Here is an 8,076-nt window from a genome sequence, read left to right on the forward strand (position 1 = left end):
CAAAGTGTCTACAAGATTCTTCTTTTCTTATTTAATTTTAGCAAATCTTGTAGGTAATGAATGCTTGCCCTGTAACAATGATTACCAATTGCCGTATTAACGCTACCTTTCCCTTAACTTTCTCTTTTTTGGTTCATTTAAGCAACAGGAATCACAATGTTCTTTAATCTATCTTAAGTAGGCTAGTCAAGTTCTTTTTCCAAAGAATTTAATTTGTGTGCCTGTACAACCAAGTATCTTTTATAGTTTTCATCATTAATTTACATATATAGAACCTTGACTATGCGTGTAGATGGAGTAATTGATCCAAAACAGAAGATATCAAAGACTAAAAACCACTATTTCAAGTTGTGGACGGTGGAAAGTCTTATCCACAGTTCTTGGCTCTGTGGATCAATTGAATTTTGAAAACCCATCAGACATTGTTTCAGATTGCGGACTATTCTAATATTCTCCATGAACGGGGCTTCTTGTGAAGACATAGTGGAAGTGGAGTTCTAAATATACACATTTTCATTAGATATAAAATACACAAACAGGGTGTACCAAAAAAAAAAAGAGGAGAAAAAAAAAAAACAAAAATACTCACAAGACTTTACCTTTGTCATCATCATGGTTGGTGTTGTTTTGCATTGATGATGATGGTGGTGATGACTATGCGTTAATATTATTATTCACTTAGGCTATGTTTGGTTTCAAGGAAAAGGTAGGGAAAGGAAGGGAAAGGCAGGAAAACCTATACAATGTTTGTAAAGGTTTCCCTATCTTTTCCTTCAAACCAAACACAGCCTAAAGGAACAATTTGCAGATATACTTGGCTGGGCTGCTTGTTCTGCCAACTGCCATGTCATTCACATAGCCTCTGCAGTGTAGCCCAAGGAGGCTTCATTTATTGCATTAAGTGATGCAGAAATATCTAGATTATTTTGCAGACAAGAAGCTATCTTCTCCTAGGTTGCCTTCTAAGGTAATGAATTTACAAATTTGACATCTACGAGATGGGCAATGACTAATGAGTTCAGGTAATTCATGTATTGGTGTCCATTCTAATTTCTCATCGGGTATTGGCCAATAAATTCGACTAGATCTTAAGTTTGTGGAAGTAAAAGATGCACCTTTTGATTCTTCTGGTTACTACGGTTCTACCTCCCATACTGATTTTCAAAATGGGCCATGGGTCAGTAAATTCCAATCAAAACTTGGGTTAAGATCCATAGGCCAGATCTTCCTTCTTGTCTGATAATTTATCCAGTGGGGTTTTCTTTGAATGAGTAGCTTAACGAGACCAGTGGCTCTCCAAACAAACACAAATATCTATCATACTTCAAATTAATAAGATGAGTCCAACTGATTGCACACTTCAAATTAATAAGAATGCTTATGTATTTTTTGTTTATGAATGATCTTGGGAGCTTATCTCTGGCTCTGTGATTGTGAAAAGTTTCACATGCAGTATTTGCAGACCATTTAAGGGGGTTTAGGCTTGCCATCAGCTAAAGCTTTGCTCTTCCAAAAGTTCCTTATTTTCTTTCATCTTTGTCATGTTATTTTGTGTGTGGAAGTGGGAAGCATTTGTTTGTGTTCTCCAATGGTGATATCATCATCATCATCAATAGTTGTCAGGCGTTGCCTAGGCGCCCGCCTAGGTGATTAGGTGCCCTTGGCTGGGCGTCTCGCCCAAATGCCTTGGCGTTTAGCAACTAGGTGCCCTTCTAAGTGACTAGGTGCCCACCTACGTGATTAAGCACCCGCCTATGCGACAAAAATGACAAGGCGGGTGCCTTATATAATATCATTTATATTGTTGTATCTTATTAATGTATGTGTTAATATATTTTATTATATGCTATATATATATATATATCAATTATATTTTGTTCTAATGTTTTGCTATTGAAATTTAAAAGAACAAAGAGTTTTGAGAAGAGAAAAAGAAAGAAAGAAAGAAAAGAAAAAAGGGGAAATAAACAATAGAATAATAAAGTTCTTTATTTTTTTTCTATTCTCTCTAATTAAATAAAACAGAAATTCTATCCTTGTTTTTTTTTTCTATTTTACTTTCCATCTTGAATATTTATCATATAAAGTTAATAACCTTCTTTAGCAGCTAATTAATATGAATTTGCTCCATTAAATACTTATTATAGTAGTTTTATTTTTGAAAATACTGAAATTAATATATGTAAGAGATTTTTATCTTTTAGATGCAATGATTTGCCACATTTTTAGAGGAAATTTAATATTCATAATAAAGAGAATTGTTATTTTTCAATTAACATACATGTTGAATGGTATATAAAACTAAGAAACTAGCCAAAAGTCAATTTTTCATTTTATAATTTTTTTATTGCCTAGGCGCCCTAGTGTCGCCCAGAATTGCCTAGACGCCTTGAAAACTATGATCATCATCATTGTTATCCAAGCTTTACCCTAGCTATATGCAATCATCGGATGAACCCTGTTTTACTATTCTATTCTATTCTATTCAATGTCATATCCATTGTTAAACTAGTGCACTTAAATGATTTTTTATTACTTGTACCAATATCCGTTTATGTTTACCCGTAGCTCTTCTGGAACCGGATTCAGTGGACCCTTGGGTTCACGGGGCGCATGAACCCTCCAATAGGAGGCATGCATGTCGACTCTTTTGAACTAACCTCAACATAATGGGTGTTTGCCATTAACTTCTATCCGTCTGGTTGAACCGGACACTAAAAGACAAAAATGAAAAGTCTCGTTTTAAAATTTAGAATTTCATTCCAACTTCCCTCCCATTTTTTTTTGAAAAAAAAAAACCTCTCATTCGAGCCCTAGCCCTAACCAGTGAGCAGGCCACCAACGATTTTCATGTGCAACTGACGTCCGATGGTGTGGAATCAATCGACGGAAGCAATAAACAAGCGGTAAGCTCCTTTCATCATCTTCTTCTCTGCAACATCACTTATTACTAATTTTCTTTTGCTTTTCAATGCTTTTGAAGTTGGCGGTACCTTGAGGGGAAGGCGAATGAATTTGTTGCAAGTACATAGTTTTTGGCTTTTAAGTGCTTTTGATAGCAAATCACTGGCAGTGCCTTGAAAAAAGTCACGAACCATTGTTCAATGGGTGAAAGGGAATGAACGTATTAATTTCAGGATTTCAGAAAACAAATTCAGTTCCATTTGTTACTTACCAACCAGAAAATAATCATTTTATTATTGCTCATGGAATTTGTTACTTGATGTTGACAAATTAAGCAGTAGTGAGGGTAAAGTTCTGATAAAGAAACCATGGATAGAGCACTGGTTAGGAGTGTATTGCTCATGGCATTTGTATTAATTACTCCTGCTCCATTTTTGGAACTTCTTTTGACAGGTTGAGTTCAATCAGCTTCAATAGGTTTGAGGTTCGAGTCCAAGGTACAAAAAACAAATAAAGCTTAGTAATAATAAGCGATTGTGCAGGGAAGAAGAAGAAGAAGGAAAAAGGAGCTTACCACCAGTTGATTTTTTTTAGTTGTTGATTGATTCATCACCATCTGATGTCGTTTGCGCAAGAAAACCGCCGGTGGTCTTCTCACTGGCCAGGGTCAGGCTCGGATATGGGAGAATAGGAGGGAGAGTTTAAAACGAGGTTTTCCATTTTTTGTCTTTTAGCGTCCGGTTCAATCAGATGGATAGAAGTTAACGTTAAACGCCCATTATGTTAAAATTGGTTCAAAGGAGTCTACGTGCATGCCTCCTATTGGAGGGTTCATGCGCCTTGTGAATCTAAGGGTCCACCAAATCCGGACTCATCTCTTCTAGCCTTTCAATTGCAACAAATCATTGCATCTGACCAAATGATCTTAGTTGATTCTCATATTTTATCACCTATTGGAACTATTATTAGGTTCCTTTAAATGAGAGCTCATTTTCTATTCAATCATTTTTGGTTTTTCCATTCATCCACCTCAGCTTACTCATTCATACCACACTCTTTTTCTCAACATGTTTCTTGGTTGTTTAATACTTTATTCCATATAGTATAGCTTACCTTGTAATTGTTTTATAAAATTTTCCTTAATCTAAGTGGTATTTTTCTATTACATAAAACTCCAAATGCATCCTTTCATTTTACCCATTTTGCTCTAATTCTATGGGTGACATCTTTGTCAATTTCTCTCTTGACATGAACCATCAAACCAAGGTACCTGAAAAAAGTCACATTGAGTTATCTCTTGCTCTCCATTTCTAAGAGTACCATACCTTCACTCCTATTACTATTAAATTTATATGTCATGCACTTTTTAGTCATGGTTATTTTAAAACATATTCCTAACTCCTAAGGTGTTTGTTTTTAAGCTTAATTTTGCATTTGATCCTTCATTAGTTTTTTGCTTCATCAATTAAAACAATGACATCAACAAACAATATACACCACGAAACCTTTTGACTATGTTTAGTTAATAAATTTATAATTAATGTAAATAAATAAGGACGAAGTGTTAACCCTTAGTGAAGATCCATTACAATTGTAACTAAAATTTGATGTCTCTGATATAAGTATCTTAACATTGATAGTTCCACCCTCATACATCTTTAATTAGCTTTATATAATTATTTGGAACCCCCTTTTTACAAGAGCCACCCATATTATCTCTTAGGAGCCTCATCATTTGCTTATTTATCTATACTAGGGCTGTTCACGGGTTGGGTTGGGTCGGTTTATTGGGGTTTTCCCAACCGACCCGACCTAGTCGGATTACCTGAGGTGGAAACCGAAATCGACCCACTAATAGACAAAACTGACTTGGTCGGTTTGAGTCGGGTTGGGTCGGTTTGGGTCAGTTTTGGTTTTGCTCCTGTACAAAAAGTACAAAGAAGCCTAGAACTAGAAGGAAATTTATTTGAGAAGATGGGAAAGTTGGGAGAGCCAAGTTCAAAAATCAAATGATGTATCGAGTTGAGGACTTGAGGGGGGCAGACCAAGTTAGAGAATAGAAGAGAAGACAAAAGTTATCAATAAAATAGAAAGTCAAATTGTTTTATAGAAAGAAGGCTGAAATATTTATATTTCAAGAAACTTTCAAAATTTAATCTAGGTAAAAAAGGACACCTAATTCTAATTGTAATTGCCTAATGGGTTGCCTATTTGGTGTAAAAGACTATAGAAAATAGGATAGATACAATTTAGGTAAAAAAGGACACATAATTCTAATAGAAGACAAAAGTTATCAATAAAATAGAAAGTCAAACTGTTTTATAGAAAGAAGGCTGAAATATTTATATTTCAAGAAACTTTCTAAATTCTAATCTAGGTAAAAAATGACACTTAATTCTAATTGTAATTGCCTAATGGGTTGCCTACTTAGTGTAAAAGACTATAGAAACTAGGATATATACAATTTAGTTAAGTAGGAACTAGAAGACTAGTTATGTAGGAACTACCGAACTAGAAGACTAATTGGTACGGTTCGGGTCGGGTCGGTTTCGGTTTTCACACAAGAAAACCGAAACTGACCCGATATATCGGCTTATGAATTTGCCCAACCCGAAAACTGACCGATGCTGATGAAAACCCGGCCGACTCGGGTTGGTCGGGTTGGGCCTTCTTATGAACAACCCTAATCTATACCAGTAAACACCACGTGAAGATCTCTCTTTCTTGTAAACTTTTCAATCAATTGTGACAAATGAAAGACAACCTTCATGGTTAATATCTGCATAGAGCTAAATTAGTTTTATTCTTTTTACAAGTTTCTCAGTATAATTGATAAATTTAATATCTCGATGATTATTATAACTTTAATGTATTCAGTAAATTGAAATAGTAGTCGCTCAAGATTGAACAAACACTTAAAAGGAGAAGACAAAAATAAGAAAAGAAGAGGGAGAAAAGAGAGAGAGAGCTCGAGAGAGATTTTGATAAAAGAGAGTTGGGTTGATGTTTGAAACAGCCGCCCCCTCTTAAATTTATATACATAGTATCATACTTGTAAAAGGACTGAATTGCTTACATGGCAAGATAAGATAAGATAAGATAAAGCTAAAAAAAGACTAATCCTAATCTTATAAAAGACTAGTCCTAATCTTATAAAAGACTAGTTCTAATCTTATCATAAAGAACTAATCCTAATCATAACTTATTGCTGACATATGAACAGTGGGGACCACCTTAGTGGGGTCCACATTAGTATTCTCTACACTCCCCCTCAAGTTGGGAATAGATGTTTGTCATTCCCAACTTGCATAGATCTACCTCTAACTTCTTCCTTGAAACCGCCTTGGTGAGAAGGTCTGCCAGCTGTACGTCGGAGGTGATGTATGGAATACATACTTCTTGAAATGTAACCCTTTCTCTGATAAAATGTCGATCCACTTCAATATGCTTAGTTCTGTCGTGTTGTACTGGGTTATGGGCTATATCGATGGCAGCTTGATTATCATAGTACAACATCAAGGGTTTTTCATAAACAATACCTAACTCCTCAAATAATGATCTCAACCATAGAATCTTAGCTACACCATTTGCCATGAACCTATATTCAGGTTCAGCACTAGAACGAGAAACAACATTTTGTTTTTTACTCCTCCAAGAGACAATGTTACCTCCTACAAAAGAATAATATCTAGAGGTAGATCTTCGATCATCAACACACCCAGCCCAATCAGCATCTATATAAACTTCTATCTTCATGTGATCATTATTATTGAATAAAATGCCTTTGCCTGGGCACCTCTTCAAATATGCTAGTATCCTCTCAACTGCAAGGAGGTGAGTAGTCCTAGGAGAGTGCATATACTCACTAACCACACTGACTGCATAACTGATGTCGGGTTGAGTGAGACAAAGATAAAGAAGTTTTGCAACTAAACGTTGTGGAACAAGCTTTATCTTCAAGGGGCTCTCCACCCTCTGCATTGATCTTGTGATTTTGTTCAAAGGGTGTGCCAACAAGCTTAATGCCCAACTTTCTTGTTTCTTCCAACACGTCAAGAACATACTTTCTTTGAGAAACAAAAATCCCATGCTTAGATCTGGCTACGTCAATGCCTAAGAAGTATTGTAGTTCTCCCAGATCTTTTACCTCAAACTCTTGATGAAAGAGTTTCTTAAGGGACTCAATCTCAGTATTATCATTTCCTGTTACTACAATATCATCTACATATACAACAAGCAAGGTTAAGGAAGAATCCACTCTCTTAATAAACAAGGTGTGGTCTGATTGGGCCTGTATATATCCGAACCATTCAAGGGCTTGTCTAAATCTATCAAACCAAGCTCTGGGGGACTGTTTTAGTCCATACAAGGTTTTGTTCAACCGACAAACCATCTTTCTTATCTCTGTACCATAAAATCCAAGAGGCAACTGCATGTAAATTTCTTCTTGCAAGTCTCTATTGAGGAAGACATTTTTAACATCCATCTGATACAACGGCCAAGAGTAATTGGCTGCAAGAGATAATAAGACTCTGATAGTGGTCATCTTTGCTACTGGTGCAAAAGTTTCCAAGTAGTCAATACCATATGTCCGAGTAAATCCTTTTGCCACTAATTGGGCCTTATACCTTTCAATAGAATCATCAATATTATGTTTCACAGTGAATATTCATCTACATCCAACCGGTTTTTTACCTTTAGGCTGATCAACTATCTCCTAAGTATTATTTTTGATGAGGGCATCCATTTATGCTTTTATTGCATCTTTTCATTCTGGTACTTCTAATGCTTCTTGTATTGTTCTAGGAATGGGAACATCGGCAATGGATGCGAGAAAAGAGTTATAGGAGGGAGACAAATGATCATAGGACAAGAATTGAGAAATGTCGTGAGCTATGGATGTGGCGCAACAACACTTGCCCTTACGAACTACTTTGGGAAGATCAAGATCATCTAATGAAGGTGAAGGCTCCATGGTGGGATGTCTCTCATCTGTAGTGTCTGTGGTACCGGGATCTGGCTTTGCAGAGGAACAAGGGCTACTGTGGTACCAAGATCTGGATCTGTAGAGTAGACTGGGATTGGCTTGCACTGTTGATGTCCGAAATCAACCTATCTCCATCGTCTGTGATAGATTCTCACATCCCTGCATCTCCGATAGCCCTCCCCATT

This window comes from Nelumbo nucifera, chromosome 1, assembly GCF_055504915.1.
Source record: "Nelumbo nucifera cultivar China Antique chromosome 1, China Antique-T2T, whole genome shotgun sequence".
In the NCBI taxonomy this organism is placed as follows: Eukaryota; Viridiplantae; Streptophyta; class Magnoliopsida; order Proteales; family Nelumbonaceae; genus Nelumbo; species Nelumbo nucifera.